The 12,375-nt window shown below is 35.2% G+C and overlaps 1 long non-coding RNA gene across 3 annotated transcripts in view; it reads right to left on the reverse strand.

Moving 5' to 3' along the window:
• Positions 1–1,840: 1,840 nt before the first annotated feature.
• Positions 1,841–12,375, reverse strand: part of LOC136843295 (uncharacterized) — a 571,224-nt gene continuing 560,689 nt past the window's right edge. For all 3 annotated transcript variants that reach the window (XR_010854513.1, XR_010854512.1, XR_010854511.1), the window contains 2 exons: positions 5,183–5,267; positions 1,841–2,040 (listed from right to left, as the gene is read on the reverse strand). This is a non-coding gene — a long non-coding RNA (uncharacterized lncRNA). The remainder of the gene's footprint in view (positions 2,041–5,182; positions 5,268–12,375) is intronic.

Here is a 12,375-nt window from a genome sequence, read left to right on the forward strand (position 1 = left end):
TAGAGCAACCAGCTTTCTAAAAACCGACCTAAGAACTCAATTGCAAAATAGGCGGCTTGTGTACGTACCATTAAGTGTTGTATAACCTGTATTTTACTTCATTCAGTAGGCCTAGTTTACAACTTGTCAGTAATTTGCAATTTTCATTTCAGTATCTAGCAGCAGTCATGTTAAAATCTTTCATATAGCTTTAATTACCAAGTTCGACACTTTTGCTTATTTATTTGCTATTCGGTGTCAATTGGTTGCACGTATAATTTTACAAATAGATGGTCACTGGTCCTAAGTCTACAATAGTAAATCGTTAAAAAAAAGTATTATGCTTTTAGTAAGAGAAACATTGATCTTCTAGGCTTCATGTGATTAACCAGATTTCTTTACCATACGACACCCCGACCCCCAAACCCTTTCCCATTTAAAACGTAGCGTAAGAGTTTAACAAGAATTTAACTTCAATATTTCAGAAGTACTATAATAACCTTTAACTATTTCAAAAGTACTTTAATAACCTGTAACTTAAATTCACTTTACTTGCGTCAACCCTTAAGGCCCGTCCAGACGATCGAGCATTGCCCGCGTGCACAAGCGAGCAATTTGCCCATTAGCAAGTTCACTGTTTGTGCCCGCTAAAACACGGGCAAAGTTTCTGTGTTGGTTGTTTAGCGAAAACACCAGACACTGCCCATGGCTGGTAATACAACGTTATATTACCAGACACACGAGGCTTCCTACGGAGGCAAGGGGCAGAGGTTGTCATTGTTCACTCGATTATTTGACAGATGTTTGTCTGTGCTTCCACTATGGATCAGTGGTCGAGACATGTTCTACATTTAATAGAACTTTATGGGGAACACCCTTGCCTTTGGAACGTAAAACTAAACATACACAGCAAATATGCTATATATATATATATATATATATATATATATATATATATATATATATATATATATATATATATATATATATATATAATATATATATATACATACATACATATACATACTTTCTTCCTATTCTTTTTGGTGGCCACCACACTGGCAGTTATCGTACCGCACACAGTCTGCAGGTCTTGCCTGAACGACCACACGCTTTGGCTGTGCCCGTTTTTGACTGGGCCAGCTCGGCACCGTGTGAACAACACTCCGGTGGTAGTACCTGTGGGCTTTGCTCGTTTGCGGCAATACCCGCTGAGCTGTGCTCGATCGTCTGGACGGGCCTTAAGCTACCTTAAGAGTTTAGTCCATATTTGCTTAGCTGACCATACCTATCAAAATTTGCTACCAATGAATGGAAGTATCAATTTCTTTGTGCTAACTCCAAGTAACAAATTAATTTGAAATTTAGTTTTAGCGTCTAACTAAACATTGTTTCACGGATTGTAAAGTTACGGGATTTTTTTTTTCTCCCAAAACATTTAAAGGCTGTCTTGGTACTGTATTTTTAATCGATAACATTAGCGAGTCTTTTATGTTCCGCATAACATGGCATCAGATTTCAGTATTGACCCACAAACTTCCACCACAGGTGTTGGACAAATGGAATCATCAACAGTTCCAAGAAGGTGGCTTGCATTAATTTGCTTTACGTTTAAAGTTTGATATAGGGCTTTCACATGAGCATTCACACGATTACTTTTTAGTTTGGAATATTTCCAAATTAAATAGTTTCTACCTTTAACATCTGTAATAATATGGAGGATAAACCAGATTCCACATACTTTGGTTTCCCCAATAAAAATACTGAGGAAGTAATCAAGAACTGAAAACAAGACCCAATATTTACTATATTTCAAAAGAGCAATTATAATACACAGGTAAATAGGTTTAGGAATGGATAGTATCTGAAGAACCTATCTTGCATACCTAGCAGCATTTTAAGGAAAAGCTCAGCGTGGAAAATTTAAAGATTAAACGAACAGAAGCCTATATCTATCTTGTCGAGATCTTGAATCCCAACAATCATCAGCCTATCGTGAAAGGCTCTCAAATCTTCACATCTGCACAATTTCCTGGATTCTGGTTCCTCCAATAAGACGATCTGCAACAGAAAAACAGCGGCAGCAGAAATTCTTAGGCAATTACTCGGCAACCCCAAAATGAGAACATTAAACTAATTCTTGGAATATGTATGGTATCTTTTACTCCAAGGATAATTAACTTACAAAACCCATGAGTTACGTTTCTCCAATCAATGTACAAAAAAAAGTTATTACCCACTTATAACCATTTGGAGTAAAATTATCTTTAGCACATTTTATACCATAATTTATACTTCACTATGCTACCCTACCCCTGACACCCTATATTTAAAAATTTTCACTATACGTAGAAATCATTCCAAATTTTTTACACCTTGAAAAATGCAATGTTCTGAAAATCCCCAAGAGCAATTTTTAGAAAACCCACACACTATGATCAAAGACATTCTTAAAAAAATCTATTTGTCTTTCAGGAATTCAGGTAAAGTTTAGACACCCCGCTGAACTTATTAAATCAACGAAGTGGTGTCATATGAACTCCTGTTTGGGAGGAAATGAGAACTTCAAGGATCAGTTTGGCCACGAATTACTGTAAAATACTCGACAGACCCTGCCTTGGTATACTGTATTTAATGCATATTGGTACATGCATTAGCTCCTTGATGACCTTTCAGACATTTCAGGTGTTATATAGCAAATATCATCAAACACCTGATTGCCATGGATAACATGGGGAACATTGACGGTAATGATAGAACCACATTCACTAAATGGATGCTAACAAATGCACCAAAATCACATGCTGCTATCTTCACAACCTCATTACCTATGTTAATGGGTATTTCAGAAAGTCAAACGCTTTGTTGATGGACACCATTGCAAACTCATGCCTTGATCATGGATAACATCTCAAACTCACTGCCTGCACTCATGGATAAATTATTGCCTGTGTTTAAGAACAGTTCCACAGCTCGCTGTTCAAGGAAGCATCACAGTTCCTGCTTGTGTTATGACCAGCCCCACGTAGCACTGCCCTTATTCAAGGAATGCACCAATGCATCAGTGCCTTGAGATCATGAACAACAATCATTGTACCGATAGTACCATTTACTCAGTGTTCACGGGTAGCCAAACAAACACCGACAGTGTTCATGAAAAATAAATTTACTGCTTAAGTTCATGGATAGCATCACTAATCCATTGCCATTGTTCATGGTTAACAAAATCATTGCCATTATTCATGAGTAACATCACAAACCCACTGACTATGTTTTTTATTAACATCAACAACTCATTACTTGTCCACGAGTAACAAATTCATTTGCCCGTGTTCACGAGGAAAACCTCGTTGCCCGTGTTCACGAGGAAAACCTCGTTGCCCGTGTTCACGAGGAAAACCTCGTTGCCCGTGTTCACGAGGAAAACCTCGTTGCCCGTGTTCACGAGGAAAACCTCGTTGCCCGTGTTCACGAGGAAAACCTCGTTGCCCGTGTTCACGAGGAAAGCCTCGTTGCCCGTGTTTCACGAGGAAAGCCTCGCGTTGCCCGTGTTCACGAGGAAAGCCTCGCGTTGCCACGTGTTCACGAGAAAGCCTGCCCGTTGTTCACGAAAAGCCTCGTGTTCACGAGGAAAGCCTCGTTGCCCGTGTTCACGAGGAAAGCCTCGTTGCCCGTGTTCACGAGGAAAGCCTCGTTGCCCGTGTTCACGAGGAAAGCCTCGTTGCCCGTGTTCACGAGGAAAGCCTCGTTGCCCGTGTTCACGAGGAAAGCCTCGTTGCCCGTGTTCACGAGGGATGCCTCGTTGCCCGTGTTCACGAGGGATGCCTCGTTGCCCGTGTTCACGAGGGATGCCTCGTTGCCCGTGTTCACGAGGAATGCCTCGTTGCCCGTGTTCACGAGGAATGCCTCGTTGCCCGTGTTCACGAGGAATGCCTCGTTGCCCGTGTTCACGAGGAATGCCTCGTTGCCCGTGTTCACGAGGAATGCCGTGTTCACGAGGAATGCCTCGTTGCCCGTGTTCACGAGGAATGCCTCGTTGCCCGTGTTCACGAGGAATGCCTCGTTGCCCGTGTTCACGAGGAATGCCTCGTTGCCCGTGTTCACGAGGAATGCCTCGAATGCCTCGTGTTCACGAGGAATGCCAGGAATGCCTCGTTGCCCGTGTTCACGAGGAATGCCTCGTTGCCCGTGTTCACGAGGAAAGCCTCGTTGCCCGTGTTCACGAGGAAAGCCTCGTTGCCCGTGTTAGAGTTAACTTACAAACCCCTTATTAGCGGTCAGCATGATAAATACATTTCTTATGCGATAAGTAAATTAACCTAATAGTACAAAAACTAACCAACTATCTGACAAAATATAACTACAGCCCCACTCATTCAAGGATGACATTCCTATTACTCTTTGCAAGAAGAGTGACTTCAAAATGCCATACTTTCAACTAAAAAAATTGCTGTTTGTTACCGGAATCAAAGTTCCCAGCTAGGAGTCACCAACTGATTTCATTGAACTTGATTCCAGCTGCTGACAGTACAAACCTAAATATTACGCTTTACAATCTGTCTAGGGAAAACTATTTCCAAGGGACTTAGTATGTCGAGCTTAATGACTCGTACATATAGGAGCTTCCTTTAACCAGAGATTTGCGGTAACAAGAAAAGAAATGCCAAATTCGCATCCTCTGAAAACTATTTAGTTTCACGCCAATACTCTAAAAACTTTTCTAACTTAACCTAACCAAAAACTTGATCCATATTAAGGAATCTAAATTTCTAAACTAGACTTTACATAACTTTTGTTTTAATACTGAATATTGCCATTTGACTGCATAAACATTAATATCCTCAAACCTCAGGGAGATTATACATACTTTCGTGAGTGGGAGGCAGCTAAGCATATTTAAACACCTAATACTTAATTGAACTTACAAGAAAACTAGGCAACAGATTTATGTCTAAGAAAACTTGCCCTCTGAAAGTTCGATTTGGTTTACCAAATTACCGCGCAAAACCACCCAAGAACCCGCATAGTAGGTCATACGACCTACTATGCGGAACATGGTGGCTCCTCCACCCCTTTAGGGGCGCCGCCCCCTAGGGGTGGAGGATAAAAAAAAAAGTGAAGTCGTTCAAGATCGGTATACACAAATTAAAATGACAAAAAATTACTTTAAAATAACGTAGCAGGAAAAATACCTTGTACATACCTGTTGCTAAAGGGCAGCTTTTTACCATGCGTGAAGCTTTACTGCAAGAACACAACCTCAAAGTCAAACCAGTTCCACATACCTCCTGGAAAAGACAAAGCTTTAGAACTATGCGCAACTTTAAGTCATGTAAATTTTGGGCGTTTGCTCACGTCAGGTCATGGCTAAACGCAGACAAAGAGTTATAATGCCTACCGATGATTTCAACGAGACCAAACATTCAGCAGATACGTGATATGGCGTTGTCAAATTAATATGAAGGCAACAAGCCTCAGTTTCCAAAATCTTCCATTAATACTTCGAAAATCCTCAGAACGAATATACAGTATCAGTAAAAATAAAGTTCCAGTATTACCTTGCAGAAGCCCGGAGTTCCTTACATCCAACAAAGGGAAAATAATCGACGGAAATCCCAAGCAGCAACCGCGCTTGTTTACTCAACTATAGTCTAGTCACGCGATGAACAACTGCGCCATGAACACTTCAAAACAGAACCAATTACTCTACGATAAATTAAGAAGGAAACGAAGAAGACACTCTCGAGGCAAAAAAAAAAAGGGGGTCGGGGGTTACTTATCAAATTCCTGTCAAACGTCTACGGCCCGAAACGATGTTACAGCCGAAAGTCACAAGGCTTGAATGTCCGTACTGGAACGATGCTGTCTTTTGCCAAGGACTCTGAAGTCTTGGTAGTGTCTTGCTTCTTGGAACATGGCCGAATGCTATCTATGGATATCCTTGAAATCGCTAGTTTTGTAGGTATTAAGTTTATTTCTTGCTCTATTCTGTTACTTGTAGCATAAGCAAGTAGCATACTTCTTTTCACCGCTCTTACGAAATCACTTTTAATATGCATGGAAACTTTGTCGATAACGATATATAATGAAGTTTTATATATATATATATATATATATATATATATATATATATATATATATATATATATATATATTATATATAAATATATATATATATATATATATAAATATATATATATATATATATATATATATATATATATATATATATATATATATTATATATAAATATATATATATATTATATATAAATATATATATATATATATATATATATATATATATATATAACTTCATTATATATCGTTATCGTGTGTGTGCGTGTGTACCGTATAATTGGATACATTACATAAAACTTGCTACATAAGTATATGATTCGTAACCAGGTACAGGTGAATATTACTATAATTACACATACTTATCCTTCCATTGCTATTGTGAAACTGATACCTGCATTTCTATGGAGAATATTTGCGTGCACCAGGTTTTTTTTAATCACTGAAATATCCAAGCCGCTATTTGTGGCTGTTGTGTTTTCTCAGTCTTGGGGTTTACTGCCCCCTTTGAGTAACCATTGAAACTCCCCGTTTTTTGGCATTTGTTTAAACAATTATTTTTAGTGATTTTTTCGTTTTCCTTTTGTTCATTTACAGACGTTCCATTCTGTGGAAGCTTAGCCTTTTTAACTTATGCTTTGTTTCTCTTTTGCTGGCACACTAACTCTTTTTTTTTTTTGCAAAGAAAGTCCTTAACATTTTATTATTAAATTGTCCCTCGCAATGGGATCGAGCGCAGAACTCTGAAGAAAAGCAAAGGCGCTACGAACTAACCCTCTCACAAAGGTCGTAAATGAATTTGGGGCCCAAATACTTGACAGTACTTGGTGATCTACCTTGCAGGCTGCACATCTTGTATACTAGTGAGTTTTGATGAAATTCCCAACATAACAGTGGCTTAGTTGCTTGCAATTAAGTTGGTGTCCCCTTTGCTTCAGTGTGCATATTACATATATATATATATATATATATATATATATATATATATATATATATATATATATATATATATATATATATATATATATAATATATATATATATATATATATATATATATATATATATGTGTGTGATATATATTAATATATATAAATATATATATATATATATATATATATATATATATATATATATATATATATATATATATATGTGTGTGTGTGATATATATTAATATATATATAAATATATATATATATATATATATATATATATATATATATATATGTGTGTGTGTGTGTGTGTGTGTGTACATATGAAATGCACATTAAACAAAGGGGCTCCCAACAAGTCTCATAAGTCATAACAAAACCTATTTGATATATATATATATATATATATATATATATATATATATATATATATATATATATATATATATATATGTATATATATATATATATATATATATATATATATACTCTGTATATATATACACTATATATATATATATAGACTGACTACCTACTTTTTAACCTTTATGTGATATAAAACTTAGACGAAGAGGGTTTTGTGACCCACAAGATGGTGTTTGTCCTCAGACTTAAAATTTTATGACTCCATTATAATAAAATTATTAAGTCTTAAAGTAGCATCAATAACACCAGTGAAATATTTCAAAATCTGTTTATTTGGAAATATTCAGTGCGGGAGAGCCATAACTCTCAGAGGGAAGAAAACATGCTAGGCAGGCAGTTTTATGAAACATTTTCATAGGATTTTGACGTCATAAATTGCTGGCAAAATAGAATGGAAAACCTCTATTACGGAGCGATTTTAGGAGAATCCATTTGTCATAGCTCAGAATGACCCACCTCTGGAAAGGTAATAATTTGCTTCGAGTAGATTGTTTGGATAAAATATTACCTTGCCTCATTATCATACGACGATTAGGTCACAAAAGGCTGTCAGGGAGAGAGGTAAAGAGGAAAATAAGGTATCCTATTTTTCACCATTTATGCGAAAGAACCGTGATTCGTAAGGTGATCACTGGCTGCATGTTTGAAGGATTATACCTTTTTATGTATAGCCAAGGTTAGCAGTTAAATGGTTTCATCATCTCGTGATTTCGTAATTTGGTAAGTCAAGTTTTAAAAACAAGGTTATGTCGTTGTGAAAGAGTGCCTGTATCTACATTCTGAGCACCTCTTTGTTTACATCATCACAATTACAAGTTCATTCTGCCTAGATACAAAAAAATCTCGAGTTCGTCGAAAACAATAGATGCATTAGTGTCAGTGGGAGACATGGGCCCGCTTCACTTTTCTAGTAATTGTACTTACCACTTGAAAATAATTAAATAAAATCAAGAGTAAGAAACATATGGTTGTTATAGGTCCTTGTGATAATATACCCCAAACTGAGATGGATAAACGATGCTGTTTTTATAACTTTAAACATGAAAAAAGACTATATGAATTATCAGCAGCACTCAGTAGATTCAAAGTCTTAGTGAGACGAGAAAAATTCTTTAAATAGATTTCAAGCATAAATGAATTTACAAACTTGTGAGGTTATTTGTCAAGATGAACGCTAAGCATATTCCCATGGTAAAACATTTTTATATATTTTCATTTTCCACTGTTGGTAGGCCGAAATGATTTTACTTCATCTGTCTTTTCTTTTCATTTTCACACTTACACACACATATGTATATATGCATATATATATATAAATATATATATATATATATATATATATATATATATATATATATATATATATATATATATATATATATATAATACATATATATACGTACATATATATAAACATATGTATATATGTGTATATATATCTATATATATGTGTGTATATATACATATATATATTCATTTATATATAAATGTGTGTATGGAAACGTTATCTGTTGCGATATGAATAAATGTATCCAAAAATATATGAAACTTTATCTCTGGAATTGTATAAGATTTGTTTCATGGCTATGACATGGAAATTTAAGTAACCAACCTTTTCACTGAATAAACCTCTGTCCAAAACGCGCAATAAGTAAAACTAGCAGAATGGCAAATAATTTATTTTTACACGGACTGTAAATGTTTTCAGAATTTCCGATGGAATATTTGAAATGATTTGTGTCAGTTGGTCAGTACGATTAAACTTTGGTGAAAATGGAGAGAGAGAGAGAGAGAGAGAGAGAGAGAGAGAGAGAGGGGGCGGGATTTATCTTGATAACTATATGTAAATGAATTTTCTGTAAACTAAAAATATATTCCATGCTCTCATCCGCGGGAAAACATTTAAACGAGATTGACCTTGTGGCGGATATTGTTAACTGGATATTGCATAGTTTCCATTTACTTATGTACCAAAAGGTGTGCGTTAATCATCGGAGGTATATGACTGATTTGGTTAGAGTGTATTTTATATTAATTTACTACTTTTTCCTATGGAGTTCTTTTTCTAACTAACGCTCAGTTTATTTCACCAAATTAAGTACTACTATTTAAAATCTTTTTGACAGAATTTAATGATTATCCAAGTAAAAGCTTCTTCCATATTTTACATTTTATATGCACAATATTTTCGATCCGTTGATATATATTTTAGCGGCAAGTTGTATAAAATGATAATTCATACAAAAAAACTGGATTTTTATATTAAATGTGAAGAGTTCATAAAATATGTGTCCCCGAATTCACGTCACGGTTAAAAGCAGTGAGGTATATAAAACAACTGAGGATTACTTACCAAAGGTTAACTTCATCGAATTCTCGGAAAATCAGTAAAATTCACAGTGACACTATCTATGATACACGAGAATAAACATGAAGCCTCAGCAATCTGATTTACCAAAGATTTAGTTTAAGTGACAGCAAAAAAAGAATGTCAGGGGACGATGATACGAGAGAGATAAAATATCTGGAATATGACATTACAATGTATCAGTGACATAGCTTATCATGCAATAAGTACCCTCTATACTTACAGAAGACATAAATGCGAGGCTTATTCTTTGTTCTGATTTTCTTTTTTTTTTTCTTTAAACCATAATCATTTTCCATCCCTGCCGTCCATGGCAAATGCAAACATTTTTGCTTATTTAATTATTCTTTTTCTATCAACACCCAAGGCTTTGGAACTTACAGAACGGCCAGTTCAATTAAGGGTGTTTCCTGTAAGAAATAAGCTACAGTTGTAATCATGAACTTATATGAAAAGCTACTCTAACTTCTTGGTAATAAGACAAATGTAAGTGCACAATGGAGCCGAAAATCTTATCAAAATTTTTTTACTTATTTCTGTTTGTTTCAGGTGTTCAACAAAATTGCAGAATTTTTTATACTTGTACTGGTCCCACCATTCCCCCATGTGTGTGTGTGTGTGTGTGTGTGTGTGTGTGTGTGTGTGAGAGAGAGAGAGAGAGAGAGAGAGAGAGAGAGAGAGAGAGAGAGAGAGAGAGAGAGAGAGACTACGTTCAGTGATGAAGAGAGGAGACAGAGAGGGAGAGAGAGAGATAGAGAGAGAAAGAGAATCTGGATCATCACCAAAAATAACTGCTGAGGCAGTAAAAACTTGCGTTCCAGAAAATAAAACAAGAGGATTTTAATAATATAATAATAATAATAATCTGAAACCCAAGTCATCAAAACCCAATATGGCGATCTTCCGTAAGAAATTTCAGGGCCATTATCTTCGCAGCCGAGATTGCCATGTCCTTTGCGATCATCTCTTTGATTTCTACAGATCTTGCCTAAGCTCAGGATATTGAGTTAAACAAGGAACGATTCCGTGATTTACATTCTGTGTTTGAAAGCTTTTAATTCTAGATTTCATTAAAATCTTGATTTATAAAATTCACTGAGCTAAAAATGTTATTTCTTTTATTTTTTTATTATTATTTTGTCAATTATTCCATTACAGGATCATGAGGAAAATGGTCCATGGCTATTGTCGCTTACGAAATTCCGAGTCATCTAAATTATAAAGACAATATAAACACATCATGTGCCCCATTTCAAGGACAGGTTTCGATTAATATCCTAGGATTATAAGTTTGAAGCCATTCTCTGCAAATGATCATGTTGATGAATAGCAATGAGCTGGTAGTACCGTGGCAATAACTCTTTTTATTTTTATTCTCTATTAATATATTGAAGGCAGCACTGGTCTTCACGAAATTAAGGAACAAAAGACCCATGGATTGTGTCTGTGGTAATGTATTGTTATTTTCATCTATTTCTACACCTATGTGTCGTAACTTAAACATATATATGCGCCACAGGACGCTTACTTGAACAACAAAATAAATGTTCGAATGAGTTGGAGTGTATTTGTCCATGAAAGTTTGCGTGATAATTTACATTCGCAATATCACAGGTCTAAAGTATTTGCATGAAATTTCCATCACCGAGACAGGACGCTTCATCTTTGTTGAAACTTTATCCATCTCGAAGATAATATGGAGAGCTCGCGAATCTAATGGGCAAATAAATATCTTATGTATTATTATCTCGCGCTTTCATATTAAGGAACAAGCAAGTAATATTTTCCGAACTTCATCTTATTGGAGTGTATACGATATTGATACTTCTCCTCTCTCTCTCTCTCTCTCTCTCTCTCTCTCTCTCTCTCTCTCTCTCTCTCTCTCTCTATATATATATATATATATATATATATATATATATATATATATATATATATATATATATATATATATATATATATATATATATATATATATATATATATATATGTACACACACACACGACACACACACACACACACACACACACACACATATACATATATATATATATATATATATATATATATATATATATATATATATATATATATATATATATATATATATATGACCCAATGGACAGCATTTCATTCGAATTGTGTGTTGATTATTTCTATCTTATTCACTCAGAAGGGATAATTCGAATGAAATGCTGTCCATTGGGTCATTGCTAAGTCAGGAAGTTGGGGAAAACTCGCTGGTATGCAAGCAGTTAGCTTGCCCAGGTAGGCTAATCCCTTGGGTGCAGTTGCTCTCAGGTTCCAACTTCTTTTAGACTTGTATGGCTTAGTGGATAGCGCCCTTGCCTTCCACCTGAAAGACCTGGGTTCGATCCCGACTTGAGTCAGAAATTTATTTCTGTTCCACACGTGATTGTGTGTTGATTATTCTATATATATATATATATATATATATATATATATATATATATATATATATATATATATATATATATATATATATATATATATATATATATATATATATATATATATATATATATTGTGCTGCCCGGACCACCAGCGAGGAAATAAGACCCGCGTTTAA

Source organism: Macrobrachium rosenbergii, chromosome 11, assembly GCF_040412425.1.
Source record: "Macrobrachium rosenbergii isolate ZJJX-2024 chromosome 11, ASM4041242v1, whole genome shotgun sequence".
In the NCBI taxonomy this organism is placed as follows: Eukaryota; Metazoa; Arthropoda; class Malacostraca; order Decapoda; family Palaemonidae; genus Macrobrachium; species Macrobrachium rosenbergii.